Below are 19,597 nucleotides of genomic sequence, written 5' to 3'. Positions count from 1 at the left end.
CCGATGGTCGTTTAACGCCGCCGATGTGGTTTCCTCTTCCATAGGACTACAAGAAATAATTATTTTACGTTAATCGGCTTTACTATTGCTACCGTGACTTATGTACTACTCCTATTATAGTCCGCGTAAAACTGTTTCGCAAACAGTCTGTCCATCCAAATTGAATCATGACTGTTCTGGACCAAGCTTTTGTCCTGCGGTTCTTTTAGAGTTTTAGCCCCGCTCTGGGTATCGTCCTTTAAAAGGATGCGGTGCAATAAGCAGTGCTCAGAATTTCATTGATTTCATTTAAAGGAAGGTGGGAAGGGTCCTTCCTCGCCTCAACCGAATGGGAGTTAACCACCGACGGAGCCAAACTCGAAGGAGTTCGGCGGACCGAACACTACTCCTTCTTGTACAGGATGGAAGCGGAGGGGATTAAAGAGTTCCACTGATGAGGCATTTCTCTAGAGGATGTAACTGAACTCGCTATCCTTATTGAAAAAAGAGTCGAAAAGTCCCGTACTATTTTTTTCTACAGTGTATAAATTTGTTGCAGTAACTAATTGAAGCAAAACCAATCAATCGCGTTTCCGAACGGTAGGCATAGCGGAGAGGACTGCTACGCCACAGGCAGCCCTACCGGCGTCTTCTCCGCTATGCCTACTGTTCGGAAACGTGATTGATTGGCCAAGTTTCACTTAGGTATTACAGGAAATTTATGCACTGTAGGAAAAAAATAGTACAGGAATTTTCAATTCCTTGTTCAACAAGTATAGCGCTATATAAACCATGACTACGAATTCTGGTACACCCTGTTTATCAGAAATTGTAAGGTTATGCGTGTTGTGTATGCTAGGAATATATAGCAGGTGACTGGGGACAAAAAATGAGGAGAAACAAGTCGGGAGACTTGCAAGCGGGTCACCTAAAATAAATTTCAACAGCATTTTTGTTGACTTATGTAACAGTAATTAATTATCCAGTGATGTGTGCCCGCGAGACGATACGGTGCGCGTTCAGACTCTCTATAACAGAAATGCTTGCTAGAGTGATATCTAGGGCTCGCCTGCAGTGGTTGGGGCCTGTACAAGCATACTAAATCTCATTGATACCATTGTCGCAGCGCCGTGTAAGAATTGCGAGGATCCCTTTCTTTTCGGGCAACATGGAACTGTTGTTGCCACGCCGCGGACACATTACTTCTGCATGCTGGGTCGTCCGTATCCTGACGCTATGAGCGCTCATCATTTAATACTTTTACATGGAGTTGAGAAATAAAATGATTATAAATAATGTTAAAAATTATTTATTTTAACTTCACGTCTTTTAAACTTCCGATAATATGGTCGACTCTACAGCAATATAGTAATTATGATCTGTTACGGTGCCTAGTTACGAATATAGCTAATTAAAAATGAAGGGAAAAGGCACAGACACTTTTGTTTCAGAATTAAATTTCTTGTGATTAATCGCTGTTGCCAGGGGCAAGTAATGCCTGTATTGAATGGCATACACTCACAGTAAATCACCCATGAATCAAACGAATCTCAGTAAGGTGGGTCGGGGCAACTGGGCCATAACTTTATACGTTACAATTATGGCGTTGACTTTCGAATTGCCCAAAACCCATATGACCTATTTGATCGAATGTTACATTTTTGTAATTAAGTTTTTGTTGATGCTCTTAATGGCGGAATGCATTACAGACAGCCACTGCTTCTTCATTATAAATAACAAATTTGGTTAATTCTTCTTCCGAAGTGGGTGGGAAGTTACCCGTCGTTTGGAGTAAGTGGGCCAGACCTACCTATTCTTCCATTATGTTCTTTTTTTTTTCTTAATCAGGATAACTCATTCAATTTATACGAAGGAACATAAATTATTATTGGTTAAGCGTTCACCATGAGCATCTTTAGCGTTACAAGCAGTGTTAAGGTACTTATTACAGTTAGAAAATAGGACAAATAATACAAACGATAAAGAGAAACATTGTTTTAATGGTGTTTCATGAAAAAATTAAATACATAAAACATATGAAAAGTAACACAAATAATAGAGACTAGCAGTCGTACTTTTTACGAAATGAAAAAATATATATATATTTTCAGGTCCATGAGATTTGTGCTCAAACCTATTTTATCAAGCCGAGCTGCTCGTAGTTGGTCTCGATAAACTAAGTCGTAATCTGATATGAACGGTTCTTCGTTTGTATCCATAAATTTCAAAATCTGACCGTGTCGCTTAAGGAATTTTTCCACAAAGTCTACGTTTTTTTTTAGGAATTATTATATCGACGTAAAGCGTAAAAAAATGGAGCTATTTTGAGAAATAATTATTGGAGGTATTTGGACCTTTAGCGGAGTATCTGGACTAAGCCCAGATACCACATACAAGTGGCCCATTTACCCCATTATTTTTGGAGGTAACTGGATCAATCCTTCTATAATTGGACGCAAACATATGCAGACGTTTCTAATTTATTAAATTACTTAAATTATGCTTTATAATAAGTCAAAACGTAGAAAATATAAAATACTACTTACTATATTGTCACTACGGCAACTGATAAAATCCTAAGATACACGATGTTTGAAAATGCAAAAGCATAAACACTCAAAACTTCTAAATGCGCCAATATGTTGGTAAACTTAAATACCATTGATATTTGCCAACTACAGCACTTCCATGCAGTTTTGCTAACCATCGCGAATTGACAAATTCTTAAAGGATCGTGAATATTTTTTTGGATTGAATGTTGGGCAATAAAATGGTTCCCAACTTCGAACTTCATTGTGGAATTGCGAACGTCTAAATGGTAAAAAAGTTGACAGATACTAGTTGTCTGTACGGGTATCCGAACTTACTAAACAAGAGACTGGTGTATGGATTTTTCATAAACATTTGTTGGTGTCCATCCAACTTAAGTTTGAATACGGCTATAGACAGACATCATCGAACAACTTTTTTATCATTTAGACATTCGACTTTATTGTACAACTATATTGCAGAATTTTACATTGAATTCAAAGTTGAAAACTATGTTATTGCCAAGATTTGATCCAAAGAAATATTCATTTTTCTTTAAGAATTTTAATCTTCATTGCACATACGCAGCTTCAACCACTCAAGGCATTCTTATTACATATTGGGATTCGTTTGATTCATGGATAATTAACTGTGTAACAGAAGAGTATTCTCTACCCAATAGCAGCGCTCGATTGGGCTCCTCGGGAGTTTCTTGTAATTTTCAGGTGAGCCTTTTCGACTTTGTTGTATCATTATTGTTAGTACTCTGTCAACAGCATATCTAATTTGTTTTATAACCCTCGACCGAAACATCTCGTCATGAATCATCAGGAATATTGTTACAACGAGCGAAAGACAATGTGCTTGGAAAATAGATTTTAACTCTAAACGTATCGACAACTTATAACCCCAGTACCAATACCATTTAACAACGGTCATTTGATCGGCCGGTGGTACGTTTAGTGTTAAGGTTAACAATAAATCCACCTGAGGGTCTTAGGACGGTTCCCGTGTAACGTCTCCCGAAATAAAGAGCTATTCTATTTGTACCTTGTTGCTTACTTATTTTACAGTATATTACGGCTAATTTTTAAATATACGCACACACACGTCCGAGCAAGGCAAGACAAGAACGCAAAATCACCGAAATAGGACAACCTAGGCCGTCTAGCAACGGAGAGCTAGCACCCTAGTATTTCCCTTCCACTCGACAACGCTGTGGTAACATCGCCGAATTCTTGCGTGGATCGGAAGACGCGTGTTGCGAAAGACCAGTTTTCATTTTGTCGTCCTAACTTTTCTAAGTTAAGACGTCAGCCCTCGACGTGCCCGATCGCCTTAGAATCATCGAACTGTAAGTTTAGAGTTTTTCTAGAAAATATATTGTATCTTTCACTTAATCTAAATATTTTGCTTCGCATTTTCTTTTTGTCCTATTCTTGGGTCCTCCAACTCATCCACTTTCTATTCCCGCTAGCCGTTCGCTGTCAAAATGACAGACTTTACTGGTTTTATAAAACCCAGTTGGCGTCCAATTTAATAATAAAGAAATTAATGAGTTCTGATGGCTACGAACCCGGCCGCGCCAGTTGAGAAAATTCTTTTATTAATTAAATAGAATCAGAAACACCGTCTGTTGAATCATTCGATCATGACCAAAACATTGCGATCATTTTCAGTACCTAGGACCGTAATTAGTCTTTCCAATTTATATACCGGATGAGGACTTTCTACGCGTTTACCGTTCGATCGACGTATTCTTTCGGATCGAGACCTTTATTTAATTTGCCATCCGTTAGTCCCACATTAAGGCTCGCCATTAGTCCCGCCATTAAGGCGATCTCACCTAGAAGTACCGCGGGCCCCCGCACCCATTTCGGATTATCCAGGGACGGCCGAAAACCACCTGCAGCGAGGGATGCGGTCTTTATCACTTTTCGCGACCCTTCGCAGACCGTTCTTTACCTTTTCCTAGGGACTGACTCTTTTAGCAATTTCCTTGTAAACTGCATTCTTTGCAGTTATTTTCTGTGCATGCCGATTGCTTTACAACATAATCTTTAACTATTGAATTTCCTCACGCTTTAGGTTTATTACTTATTAACGCCATTGCTTTGCTACATTTCTTAGAACTGTCCATTCTTCGATTTGTTCATTAACATCCCCACCTTTATTCTGGCAAATGCGGAACCTTCACTTTCCCTTATTATTCGTCCAATCACCTCCTTTTGCAACAACACTTCCGCTTCTAACAAACCAATCCGCGGTCCTTAAACTTTTATCTCCACCCTCGAAGACGCCGTTGGAGGTCTCCCTTCTTTCGCACGAGCTACCGATCATCAGATCTTCAACAATGTCCAGCGGACTAACTCCACTCGCTTCGCGAGCAACATTGTACCGGACTTGGTAGACTTTCTGCTCGCTTCACAGAACACTGCACTTTTTACGCATCGGACTTCATTTGTATCAACTGAACCTCAGATCATATCGTTAAATAAATTGTCAAGTTTTCAACGATACAACACCGTCCTTTCTCAACTGAGATCGCATGCCTTTTAATCTCGGCATTACTACTTGGCCCAGGCAACAACGATTATTTACGAAAATTTTAATTATGAAGGTAAAGAGTGTATACTTTTGTCGGCTCAAGTCCAAACACGAGTTCGCAATATTTTCGAATTCGAGTAACGAGTTGGTAAAGTATTCGACTCGTCACATTACTAATTATGGAAATTCCTTCATGTTCCAAAGAGGAAATTCCTTCATGTTCCAACCCTTCCGGTTAGTGACTTCCGAGGTGAGGGAGAGGTCAGGGAACATCAGTTCTTTTACTTGAGGAAGGTTCCCTCGCGAGGTGGAAATACCGTATTGAACAGAACTCAGGTAACCGTAGACTGGCGTGCATGGAACTTCCGAATCCTTAACACTCGAACTACCGGCGGATGGTTTTTTAGCTGTGGTGAGTCATCTCAAATCAGTTAATTTGACTGGGCTTGGTAGTTCTAGTGTTAAGAGCGCGCGGAGTCGATTGGACCGACCTCAGGGCGTCCACGAGACCGGGATGTCACAGATAAATAGGAGTACCCGGAGCGTGGAATGGAATCGTGGGAACAGGGTGGATGAGGGACCCGCCCTGACACCGCTGCTCCGTTAAGCGGATAGCAGTCGATCCATAGACGTAAGTATCGATCAGCCGCAACGTATATCCGAGGTCCCTCTTCGGGACTTCTGCGGGACTCCGTATCACCGCGAGGTCCGGAAGAAGCTCGGTGCGGTAACGGAGAAGGTGGGGGGAGGGCTCCGATTAGGAGCCGTTTCGTTTCAACCCCTTATTTGCGTCGAGTCTGTTTGCGGGAATCTTTATCCACGTACCAAAATATTTGAGTATTGACGTAAACATGGAGTTCTGTGTACTGATCCCGATTTGTCTTTTACGACTAGTGTCGCGACCGTTTCGTGCTGGCGTGAGTACTGAAGTGCTGCTTGCGCTTGTGCCAGTGATCTACGGAGGCACTGGAAGCTGGTGACCTTGGTGACCACCACAAGAAGACGAACGGAACCTGCCGTTTGAGGGAAGAAACGCGACTACGATATTTAGGCCCAGCGAGTCGGCGAGTCGCGGAGCTTATTTCAGCTACCGTTTCAGGCTGTTAGGCGTCTTTGCATAGATAGATTTAAATGCGCTACTTCATGAAGGTGGATATCAAGGACTCTCAGGCAAGAGAGCTTCGCGTTAGCGAGCAAGATTTCGCTACCTTTTTACCAGTTGATATGGAACTGTTTGGCTTACATTAAAGCTTGATTTTGTTCACTTTGGTTTTTACTATCTTTAAATTGCCACTTTCAGAATCTTCGTAGCCAGAAGATATTCTCTCTCCGAATCTTTTGTCAGATTTGCTAGTCGGGCGAGGAGAAATGATAGATCGTATCGAGAAATGAAACTCGGCTGGCGCCTTAACCTGTTAACCGTGTCGACCTATTTGAAACGTGTGTTTTCATGACGAGTATACTCGTCAAACACGGTTAACAGGTTAAGGATCGGAGAAGCAATTCTGCTACGTAATCCAAATTCGGCATTTTTAGTCTCAGAAGCGTCCATTTATTAACGTCGATGACAACTTCGGAATGCAGTCGTGAACGGATCATCACCGTCGCAACACTCGATGTTTATGTTTCACGAAATAATTTTTTTATTAGTCAAGCAGCGTGCTCCTGTATATATTATTGTTTTCAACCTTCATTGAAGAACACTTTCTTGCTTGTAAATTTTGCAGCAGCAATGATCAGTTTTATAGGTGTCTGTACACGTGTAATTCATACATTCCATGTTTGTATATGTAACATCGAAAGATGCAAATATAATTACTCTTTATTTACAAGAATTTCGCAGTTACCGCTGCAGCCACAATGGCTAAAAAGGAAAAAAAGTACATGTACAATAATTGTTGTAATAGTTTCAACAACAATATTACACGCCAGTATGTTACATACAATATTTTTTTTTGCGTAAACGTGGCATCGTAAAAACTAATTACAATCATGAGTTGTAAAGTAGATTGTGTTATAAAAAATTTGGGTGGTGTGAGGTGAATTGAATAATTGTTAACACTGCTTTTAATAGTTCCATTTCTCATTTACATGTAAAAGTATCGATTAATGAAATCGTTTTGTAATTTTTTTATATCATATTCCATCAGCCCAAAAATTTCCTAAAAGTTTTGGCGAATTAAGTAATGGAAAATGACGCTTTGAAAAAATATTGGTGGTGGTACCTAGAATAGTTACAAAATAGACAAATTTTGAAATATTCTCTCTTTTTTAATTCGAATTTACAATCAAGGTGAGTAAAAACATTGTCAATTATACACTTGTATGGCTACTTCTTTGTGTAATTTATTTCTATTGATTGTAATGATACGCATGTAAAAGATATTTGAAAATGAAAGACTCGGTCGAGTTCCCGCCAAGTACCAGGTAAAATCGACAATATTGTGGCGGACATGAATGATAATAATTTCCCGTCATATTTTGGAGGCACAATATCTGCAGTGAAGTCATCAATGGCCGATATTGTACAGCCGCGCGGTCGATGGATTATTCACCTCCGCCAACTGCGGTGTAGGCATAGGACAGCCGAATACGGCGACTTGACAGCCGCGATTACTGTACCCACTTTATCTCTTCATATTATCATTAAAATAAACAATTAACGGAAGGTTATGAATCAGGAAATGATAAGGATTACATCCATATCAATTTCAAGCGTCCTGAGTCGATTACCGCAAAACTATTAGTTAATATTTTGGAGTACTCGATATACGACGAGATTAACTTCAGTTCCACCGTCATCTTTGCACCCCTATCGCCATTTTTTTTTTGTCAGATGACGGGAGTAGTGGGATGGCTGGCGTGATGTTTTGTTATTTCTTTCGCGATTAATGGCGTCAACTTCTTGTTTATTTTTTCCATTTCTAAACGGTTCCATTAGTTGTTTTAAAATCAGCTGATAAAGCATCCTGATATGCAAATAATAAGGTGTTACGTCTGAAACTGATAAAGTGGTAGATTTGAGATTGCCCCTGGCGTTACGTACAGAAATAGGATAAGGACAATAATATGTATTATATTTTGTAAAATAAAAATAGTGATATCTCGGTATTCTAATGTCATAATAAGATAGAAGTTAAGAACTAAGCTGTCATTATTCAGATAAGACGTTTCGTAGTGGGGAAAATAGAGAATTCTGTCTAAATATTCGATAGAAGGTTATTTATCGAATTGTTATACAGTGTTGACTTGAATGTACAATTCGTAAGTCGTTAAAAATCTGATTCGTCATTATTAATGGATGATTAATTGTTAACTAAGTTATCTTAGTAAACTTTTTCAATTTATTTATATATTTTTCGATATTTTCATTCACATTTCAGTCCAAAGATTTGATATCACAGGAGCAGCACCTAGTGGTGAAGCTTCTGATGAAAATGTTAGTTCCTAACGTTCACTAAATTGGTAGAGTAAAATGCATGGATGAGATTGAACCGGTCCAAGGCTTGTATGCGAGTAATATTTATTTATCAATAAAAATAAACATGTAAAAATATATTTTCTGTTGACATCGTTGAGCATGCTTATAACTTTTAATTGAACGATCCAACTGGTACAGAAATTTTTGTATCAGCTATAGAACTTGATGTATTTGTTGATTCTTTTTCCACATACCATGATCAAAGTGACAGACAAGAATATCGTGCATTCAGTGGCATATTCAGACTCATATAATATTAAAGTGTGTTTGAGTGTTCAATAATTGGTGATGTTTACAGAGCAAGCCAGTGTAACGTTACAAATTAAGTGTATGTTTTATTAGTGAATAATGATTTATTAGTGAATAATAATTTAATAGCTTGCTATTAAAATATTTTCAAGATGGAAGCAAAGTGCTATTGACACTTAAAAAAATTCCATATGATTTCCAGTAAAACTCTATAAACACCCGCATCAATAATTGAACACTGCGAACCCACTTTAGCGCTACATGAGCCTGATTAAGCTATCGGTTATACAGGGTGTAACAAAACTCGTAGTCACGGTTTATACAGCGCTATACGTGTTGAAAAAAGAGTCGAAAAGTCATGTACTACTAATTTCCTATAATGCATAAATTTCCTGTAATAATTAAAGTGATGTGAAAGTGGCGACACTGAGGTCTCATTTATAAAACTTATCTCCAAACTGAGTGTATCTAACCGTTTTAAACCTTTCAATGTGAATATAGAGGCTATAAGGAAGGCCCTGACGCCCATGAAAGTTGAATTGTTTAAATTTTTCATTAAAAATGAAATTTCATGGGCATCGGGATCTTCCTTATAGTCTCCATGTTCACGTTGTAATGTTTGAAACGATTTGGTACACCGAATTTGGAAAAAAGTTTCATAAACGAAACATGTTTGATGCCACTTTCATATCACCTTAAGACTTGTCCATTCAGTGATCACATCCGACATTTGATTATCAGTCACAAATAATAATTATGTCAAATATTTGGACATCGGATTTCTATTCTCCCCGCAGTAAAACCTGTAACCTGAAAAGTGGGAGCATAAATCATTACTTCTACCCCATTACGACATTAAATTATTGACAGTATTTCAGTGTCATTTTGTTTACTACATATTTTTACTACACAAATATTTTAATAAATATTAATTTAATTGATTTACAACGCAACACCGGAAGTAATCATCATGATCTAGAGGGGGTTTGAAAGCCTTATTATTAACATTTCAAAGCTGACAGCTGAAACATCAGCTGATTTTTTTAACAGTTCATGAAATCGTTTATAGGAAAATAGGATCTACTAACAAATATTGATAAGAAAAATGAGTGACAAACGCGAAATTAAGCCAATCCGTGGTATTTCAATATTGGTTATTTTATTGAAATAATTGAAACAAAAAGGAAATTATGTTTATTGGAAAGCAAAAACTTGGGAAATCCCCGGGATCTGTTGATTACTTTTATAATGATCGGGATTGTTCCAAATGTGACAGTGAAAATCCATACTTGAAACTGTAATGATCAGAGGTAGGGGGCTGAAACTTAGCAAAAGTTAGGTTCTCATTAAGTGAAATATTTGATCCAAAGAATGGGCAAACCCCTTTCAAGGAACATATCATATGGTTACCCTGCTGTAGCCTTTTGAGGGATGATTGTACCCACTTAAAATCAATTTGAGCTAGCATAAATACACGTGTCTCTTATTTACGCGCGTGCGCGCATGTGTTTGTGTATGCTCGATTATATATATTAAAACGAAAGATCGGAGGCAGACAGTTGAAAAATATTCTTTGTTAATCTAATCAACCCTTTACATAAAACGAACAGTTACATATATCATCACTTATTGTAACAATTTAATACAAAATAACAAACTTTATCCTTCCAGGAAACAACAAAACGTTTCCCTTTTCCAACGTATCATATATTTTATGATTAAAAAATAAATAATTATACTACAATTTAGAAAACCGAAGTCCTCTAAGGTAACGACTTACGGATTCGTTATGTTTCTAAACCTGAAAGAAATTATCGCGTCAGATTACAGTAACTGATTATGACAGTGTTAAATATACAAATATTCAGTCTACCGTATAAGTAAGGTGTGTAATTAATATCACACCAATTTAATTCAAGTGTTAAAGTAAGCGTTTCTGAAGTTACGGACTGGGCGGATTTATTTGGACCACTGACACACATTTAAAACGTACGTATTCGCTGCACTTCGATATAGGATCATATTCAATGCGAAAGATAATATCGTTCATAGTTGGTCTTTTAGTTCCTGTATATTATTTTCACAAAAATTCCTGAAAATAGATGTAATAGAAGATGAAAATAGAAGAAAGAAGAAAAACCAGGAAAATACGTCAAATATGTTACAAAATATATATCTGTATGAAATTGTGTTTTTTAGTATCTCGCTAAGTAAGATTTATGGAATGAAAGTAACAAAATTACTAATGGCGACAGTGAGCAAAGAAGAGTTAAATAAGCTTGTACAGAGCAAATTTAGTATATAAATTTGAATATAATACATTTTTATCCAATTATTGAAAATACTGCTGTAATTTTTTTCATAAAAGACGACATTTATGTCATTTTTCTTGACGAGTAATGCGGTGACGGATATTTAAGTAAATACGTAAACGGAAAACGAAGAGCAGCGAATGTATCAATTGGACATCTTACTGAAGCTAAGAAAAAGGTTAGCAGATGTTTTTCTTTTCTTCTTCATAAAAATAAATTATAGTAATAAATTCTGCCTACAATTTTATTGCATTCAATTAAAAAATGTGCGAAGAATTGTACATATTGGAGAATAAGTAACAATTATATTTATTGCCTTGGCACTTTAATCTACAGTTGTACTACATTCTGTTAGAATAAAAAGGTCTGAAATGATTGAAATAAAATGTATTTGTTAAGCATTCATAAAATAATGCGTCTAATGTTTCTACGCTTCAGTCAGAAGTCCTCTTTTAAAGACAGGGTTAGTTATTCAACCTTAACGCAGAATACGAAATCCACACCCACATATCGGCTTCTAGAGTGCGATTAACGAATGAATTAAAAGTACTGGTATTTGTCAATCTTACAATGTAAGGTAGATTCAACAACTGTTTTTATCAATCAATTAAAACACAACACACCCTGAGCAACGGAGTTGTTAAAACAATACGCAGTACTATTTTTCAACTTACGACAAAATATTTTTATTGTCGCCACTAAAATGTTTCCTTCATGTACTCTAAGGAGTTGCATATGAGTTAATCATAAATTAATATAACTTTCTCAGGATACCGGCCAAATAACTACATAAACTATATAAACGTTTAAATTCGGTCTTCGCGCGTTTTGAATTCCATTTTCCTTAACTGCATATTGGTTATTACTTATCACATAACTGCAGTTAAAAACGCACAATATCCTTGTCATTATTGCCAATATGTATCTGTTACCATTAAATCTCTTCACTGAAAAATGAATCCTTTTCTTTGTTTACAGAGGGACACATTTTGAAACCAATTACTTCCCTGGATAAAAACCCATTTCACTTATCCAATAACGAATGGAATTCCTCGCGCCTGAAAATATTACCGACAATATTTATTGTAAACTTCAACTATTTGAACGGGTACTACAATCATGAAGAACAATTAGATACTTCATCGAATTCAGACATTAATAGAAATGATTAAGTAAAATCATATGGTTCAAAGTGAGATATACTGGGTGGCCTACGTAAAACTAAACACTTGAATACATCCCATTAACATTGTACGTGAAGATGAATAAAAATGCTTCAAATATAATTTGAAGTGTATTTTAGGCCTAATTTAATGTAAGAAAGACTCTTGTTTCAAAGTCACTTTTTCCAGACGTATCAAAGTCATCGATGTTTTTTTAAAACGGAACCGTGTATTTTTTAATTAACCCTTTAGTTACGAAATGCCACTGTATTGCTTGGTGCCTAGCCGACGTTTTTTAATGAAGCACCATTATAGTGGTCCCTTTTATTCGCATGCATTCAATGCAATAGATAAATATCATATTCATAGAAAATATTATCTTCCCGCGGCCGCGCATTTCTTACAAACGATACAGTTCCACGGCCGACTTCGCCGTAATTAAAAGGTTAATACAGTTAAAGTAATAATCAAGCCTAATTCAACGAAATTATAACCCACGTATTTTGATTATAAATTTTCTTCGACATATTCGTTTACTGAATGGTAATATCCTAAATCACTGAATTGAGTGTCGTGGGTGCATATCACGGCTCATTTACAAGATCAGACTCCACTGGACATTTTTTTGTGGGGAGGGCTGAAGCGTGATACGTATTGTGTACAATCTACCACTTTATAGAACGCGGAGGAACACAATACCAAGGCTTTATGCTGCAAATGCGTGAATACTTTTCAAAGAGCTCTGTAATCTGTGATTGTACATTTTCAAAAGCGTAACAATGCCGAAGGCCAGCATTTCAAACATTTATTGTGTGGCAAAAAAGCATGTGTAACGCACGTAGTTTTAATGGATTCGGAGTGAGAACCCGTTGCCAAATGAAAGGGACTAACCCAAAGTAATTTGGGTTCGCAGCCATTGCAGGAACTCTTATGTTTTTCAAACACTAATCTCTCGCAAGGCAATGTTAAACAATTTGCATTGTAACTTCCCATAAAATGGGAGGATCTTTGATATTCCTATTTGCTTCAAAGCACACGTTCAGCTGTAGGACACCCCTGTATCTGTGATATAACTTCACAGAGGTACAGACGGGGAAGCCCTACCGTTCTATAAGAACGAAAGGATCCTAAGGTGAAGTGATGTCGAGGAAGTTGATCGACGTTCGCAAAAACGATTTTTCTAAATACCTACGTTGCCGACGTTTGTTTTTATATTGACATCTGGGTCGAATTTTATTGAGTATTGTACTAAATGGCATACTCCATCTATCGTCTTCGTGAAATAATTATAAAGAAATTGAAGTAAAACTCCAGAAATCCACTAGATTCATGATTTTTGAAGCCCTAATTGACTGCAGAGTGACCCCCTGCGCCATCTGTGATTTCCGTGTCAACTAAATTTTCACTCCGAGACCTCGTATTACCATTGTTTTAGAATAGCAGCGCATAAGACACTTTTTTTGCCTTTATTCCGTGCAAATACGAGTTTCTTGATTCCCAGAGTGTTCTAAATTGTCATACAATTGTTCTGACCCTTTCGTTTCTCATATTAGAGCCTTCAATAATTGCATATCGATTGAAATGAGAGCTCGTTGCCATTATGGTTTTCGTCTGGGTTAAGTTGAACATTTTTTTTAAAAAATCCAAATTTTGAAAGTTTCAACATAATTCCTAGGTGCTTACAAGTCACGCATCATGTTTCGAACAGTTTCGTCCAATACCCTTAGAAAAAGCGTTTTATCCGAATCGACTGATTTGGGGAGGGGGGCGTTCACTTCACCTTAAGAAGAAGAAAAAAGCAAAAGTAGTGATAGATTTGGGAAAACTTTAATTGGGCTAAAATTATTGTTAAATTGGAAAGTAATGCGAGTTGCCTTGGATACGTGCCTTGAGAAGCGTGTGAATTTTCCGCCTTGTCGACATGTGACCTGCGTTGTAGCGGTTATCATGAAGGCTAAGAAGCACTGTTGTAATTGTGCCTTCAATAGCAGAAAGGGCTTTCTAGATCATCGAGGAGCTGACGGCTGGCTAATCAGGTTTCACCTTTAATGGGGAATGGGGGGGGGGATCCGCCCGATAAGGTTCGGCCAACCGAATTCAAATGGGACACCTAATTGACGGACTTGCCGCTACTTCCCACTACTACAGGTGAAATCTGATAAGCCAGCCATCAACTCCGTGATTATATAAAAGGCACTTCTTTTATTGGAGCCATAATTACACCAATGCCTCCTAACTCTAATGATACCCCTTGCAACGTAATTAAAAGGTAGGTAAGACGAAAAATTCACACGCGGCTATCACCCAGAAGCCAATTCATACGTAAGGAACAATAACCGCGGAAGTCTGAAGACCTTAACTGCATTGTTTTTATAAAAACCAAAGACCCGAATAAATAACGATAATTTAACAGCACTATTCATTTTGAAAATTCGCACAACAAATGTTTCTTATACATAGTTGAATTGGTCACGATTTCCACTTCAATTGGATTCATTAAAGAATGCACAGTTCCATTTAAAAGAACATCATTTGAAATATATTTCTACGCGCCTTAAGATAGTAGGCAGTATATTCACGTATTTGGTTTTAAGTGAACCATCTTAACCGTTTGACTGCTACGCGGCGCAAAAGCGCTGCGTTCATTTGTCTCGAAAACCGCGACGCAGCGCTTTTGCGCTGCGAGTTTCAGTGTTTCTTTGTTGCTCCGCAGTTTTCGTGCGTTCTTGCAAAAATTGCTTAGCAGTCAAACGGTTAAATATCGCGCAGAATACTTTTTCAAAAGTATTGATGGAGATTTTAATTAATTTATAATAAGCTATAATTGCTTGTCGAATTAAGTACCACAATGCACAGCTCATTAGAGCTGTTTATTGAAGCGTAGGTATTTTTTATCTAAAATAATCACATAACTAATATCAATAATTCGCCATTCATCTTTTAGTTTTTAAACGGTTTGTTCAGACAATTTGATCATCTATAGTAGGAAAGAAACAAAAAAATATTATATTGCTAATATAATTCTCGTCTCAATTAACAAAGCATCATTTTCAGCCATTGAAATATTACAATGCCGAAACGCTCGTCAGGGTATTTTACATTGGTCATTCACCTTCCTTAATAACCAATCTATTTATTCTTTTTTTCTCTACCCACAGAGAAGCAACTTCGTGGGCAATGCAGCAATACGAATGATAAGAGGATAAGAAGACTAACAATAGGGAAAACACTTGTCCACAGACTAAACAAGTATAGTTTCTCTAATAACAGGAGAAATATGGAGGGCTCTCTTCTTTCCATTACATCTGCATTTCGCTCAGCTTCAGGTCGACTGTGACCGAATAGCTGCAGTAAGTAATTTAGCGGCATCGCAACAATGAAAGACCTGCTACGTAGTTTCAGTGATACAAATCCAATAGACTTCTCCTTTTTAAAAAATTGCCTCACTAAATTTTCAATACTGAACGAATTTTTATAATTTCAATATTTACTTATTCATCAGTAATTGATATTATCGAGGGTCACAGCTTTAATTTGTCAATAATGTTATTTGTATAAATAAATTTTATGTAAAATAAAAAATCAATGCTGCCTGTGTCCTAAGATTTTGTTAGAAAGTATTCCACCTTCTATTACCTTATTTCTTTGAACCATACGGTTTTAGTTATTCATTCTTGTAATGCACAGTCCATTCGGGGAACATATTCAGCTGTCCATTTGAACCATTATACCTTAACAATTAATTTTCTAAATTCAGTTTGTTTAATATGTCTTGGTCACTCTTCATGCAACCCTTTAATCATTATAATTGCCATTAAGTGTGAATTTAATGCAAGAAACATAGGACTGCGCAACGATATTAAGGTGAAGTGAAACACGTTGAGAAATTTGATTGAGATCGATGAAAACAATTCTTTTAAATATCTCCGTTATCGACGTTCATATTTATATCGACAGTTCTGTCGAATTGTATTGGGTATTGTACTAAATGGCATACTCCACATGTCGTTTTCGTACAATAATTATAAATAAATCGAAGTAAAACTCTAAAAATTACCCCGATTCATGGTTTTAATCTCCCTAATTGACTGTGACGTGTCAGCCTGCGCCATCTGTGATTTCAGTGCTAATTAAATTTTCTCTTCGAGACCTCGTGCTACCTCCGTTTTAACGTAGAAGTGCATAAGATACTTTTTTGTCTTTATCCCGTTCAAATGAGAGTTTTTCGATTACTAGTGTTCAAAATGGTTGTAAAATTGCCCTGATAGCTTCGTTTGTCACACTAGAACCTTCAATAATTGTATATTGATAGAAATATGCGAGCTTAACGTCATTATGGTTTGAGTCTAGACTGAGTAAAAAAAAATTGTTTTCAAAAATCCAAATTTTGTAAGTGTCATGATAATTCTTAAGTGCTTACGTGTCATGTGTTAAAGTTTCAAATAGTTCGATCCAATACCCTTCAAAAATAGTGTCTAATTCCAATAGACTGATTTAAGGAGGGTTTCACTTCACCTTAAAACTTTAACCATCGAACTAAGTGAAAAAATCGAATTTCCTGCTTCGAATAATTTACCCGGCGCCGATAAGATGCTGGCAGCATTGCGATTGACGATCGTGTTGACAGGAACAAATCTAGTTAATAAGCAACATGTGGTGATGTGAGGGACACGCGCTACTGCTAAGGGTGATGACGGCCGATGTACGATGATGCTTCGGGATCTGATGATAACGATGTTTGACGTTTTTCTTGAAGAGTTGATGGGTAGAACAGCTGTCACAAATACAGTTTGATGATGAGCAACAAGAGGCCCCACACGCAGCTCGTTACGCCAATAAAGAGAGGCACTTTGTAGTCTAGAAATCAGAATTGCATTCCGTACCGGAGATTGGGTTACTATGCCGGACAGGTATCCTTATTGAAACAAATTCTACGACTGGTCTTGGGTTACACAATTTTTTGTAACTTATAATAGTGTTATCTTAACTCTAACTCTACCATAACAACCGACTGAAAGTAAGATTTGTCAATTCTCATGATAAAATAACGCTAAATCGACTATTTTCCAATTGAACCCTGTCTTGTCATTATGAACGCGATCAGAGTACAGCATTAGAAGTATTCAAACATGTCTGGTATATGTGCACTTAAATAACTACACATATAATTTCAAATGTAATAATCCCACTGTTATAACTAATCTAAGCGTCTAAATATCACTTTTGAAGACTTTTTAGTAATTAAGCGTTAGAAAACTTTGATTACAGTGAATCCACTTAAGAAATTATAGAGTTTCTGTTTAAAAACGTGTGTTTCTTGGTAAGAACACTATTGCCTTCACGTGTAATGTCTAAAAGTAACTTAATTTACTGAATTAAGAGGGTGCATATGTACACATGTATACATCTATACAGGCTCAAAAAATCTATTTTACGATTATCACACTTTCTTAAAGTTTACTAATTAAAAAAATATTTAACTTCATGTTTCAAGTCAAAATACCTAAAAATGATTAATTGATAGCGCTTAGAGTTTACTGCTGCATTGCGCCTGAGTGAATCCCAAGTGAAATTTTGGCCTACTAACGGAAATTTTAAAAAGAGCATTCTCAATTTTTAGGAATTGAAACCGTTATTAATGATTTTTACTATAATTGGTATCATCAATGACTCCATGTAAAGTTACTGATTTTATGATATTTGTAAAATACCTGTTGATCCAATAATTATTAATATCTTAAAAACTATGGCTGCCAAAAATGAATTTGTCTAACGGAAGTTCCGTAGTACAGAAGGGATCATCAGACAGTAGTTACGAGTTTTTTTGTAGGTGGAGTTGCTTCCAAGATATCAAGGTCAACAGCGTTTCTTGAAATAGAATTTTATATTTTTATATTTAACATAGTCTTTTCTTAATATTTACTGTAGTCTTTTTATCACCGATTCAGTCACATGTCTTATTACATCGAAACTGATTGAAGGACATGCTGTAATAATACGCTGTCACATTTATTCAGGTGTAGTTGATGCTTTTCGTACAAATATTCTTTAAAGTGTTATGAAAGGGTCATTTTACATATAGAGTGTTAGCAAAGTCTGGAAACAGTCAAATATTTTGAAAACGAAAAATTTTTGAGAAAAAAGTGTCAGACCACAGTTTTATGGTTTCAAAAGTTCAATGGAATGATTGTACTCCTTTGACGTTGAGTGAAGAGGTCAAGATCACATTAAAGTCAGCATGACTTTTCTAAACGGATTATCCCATTTTTTATCAGCTAGTGTTCAAACTGATGAGGGGCCTTTCCAAAACATTGATTGATGACCGACCTATTTCTGTTGAGTATTACCTGAGTTATGAGATTTAAAATTTACCATGTCGCCAGCGTTAGTATTATGTAGGATAACCGCGTGGAGGTTGCATGGTCGGACATAACATTCCCATGTGTGTGCTCGCGCGTGGATACATGTATGCATGCGCGCGCATGGATGGTCACGTGCTTCACTTGAGCAAAGTGAAGGCGACACACGAGTCGGAAGCAACTATTGAAATTTCGAGATACATACATCATTTTTCATTTTCCCTTCAAACTAGATTTTTTTAATTGTTTACAAATTTGTTATAAACAATTATACATAATTTACTTGTACAAGGTATTTATTAATAAAAACACTCCACTCCAACGATACACCACCAACTATGTAATGATACTTTGCCTTCCGAACTCCACTTTTATACGGGTGAAAAGTGACTATATTATTTCCGAGGGAGGTAAAGTGTGATCGAGCATTGTAATAGGCAAGTTTCGCTCAACAGGCACTGAAAGTCGGTGCAAGGAGGATGACAAAATTATGTTATTATGAAAGGTATTACTCTCATCGTATCAATGCATTATTTCATCGCAAAAGTCATTTCTTCTACCGAAATCATGTTTCGTTAGTTCATGAGTAAATTTAATTTGAAGGGATGTCATTTTTCATTCTCTATAATTTTTTGACCGAAAAATGTACTAATTTCAGCCGTCTGTGCTAACTTCCTTATGGTAGAATAAGGACTTTCTACAAATGTCCGCATCACTTCCAACACTTTAGATGATACATTTTCAAACCAACGGATTGGAAAGCGTGGACAAACAGAGCCTTCTAGATTACCAGATCTTTCATCTTTAGACCGTTTTTATGGAGGCATGTTAAAAACAAAGTGTATGCAACCAAACTTGCTAACATTGTAGACCTCAGTGAACGTATACTGTTTCAATAAATCTTTTCTCGCCAGAGATGAGATAAAATGTTTTTAATGAATTTCATCTAAGACTAGGTTATTGTTAAGCAGCAAATGG

At 36.6% G+C, this 19,597-nt stretch overlaps 1 protein-coding gene across 1 annotated transcript in view; it reads right to left on the bottom strand.

Moving 5' to 3' along the window:
- The window catches only part of LOC105695921 (serine/threonine-protein kinase Genghis Khan), a 111,619-nt gene extending 94,714 nt beyond the window's left edge, over positions 1–16,905 (bottom strand). Inside the window, exon 1 of the mRNA XM_023432243.1 lies at positions 16,837–16,905. The gene's annotated coding sequence lies outside the window, so the exon portion shown is untranslated. The remainder of the gene's footprint in view (positions 1–16,836) is intronic.
- Positions 16,906–19,597: the final 2,692 nt, after the last annotated feature.

The sequence above is a fragment of the Orussus abietinus genome, unplaced genomic scaffold, assembly GCF_000612105.2.
Source record: "Orussus abietinus isolate OABI.00-Male unplaced genomic scaffold, Oabi_2.0 scaffold249, whole genome shotgun sequence".
NCBI lineage: Eukaryota > Metazoa > Arthropoda > Insecta > Hymenoptera > Orussidae > Orussus > Orussus abietinus.
The sequence above is the reverse complement of the archived record's forward strand: the minus strand, read 5'-3'. Positions and strand labels throughout refer to the sequence as shown.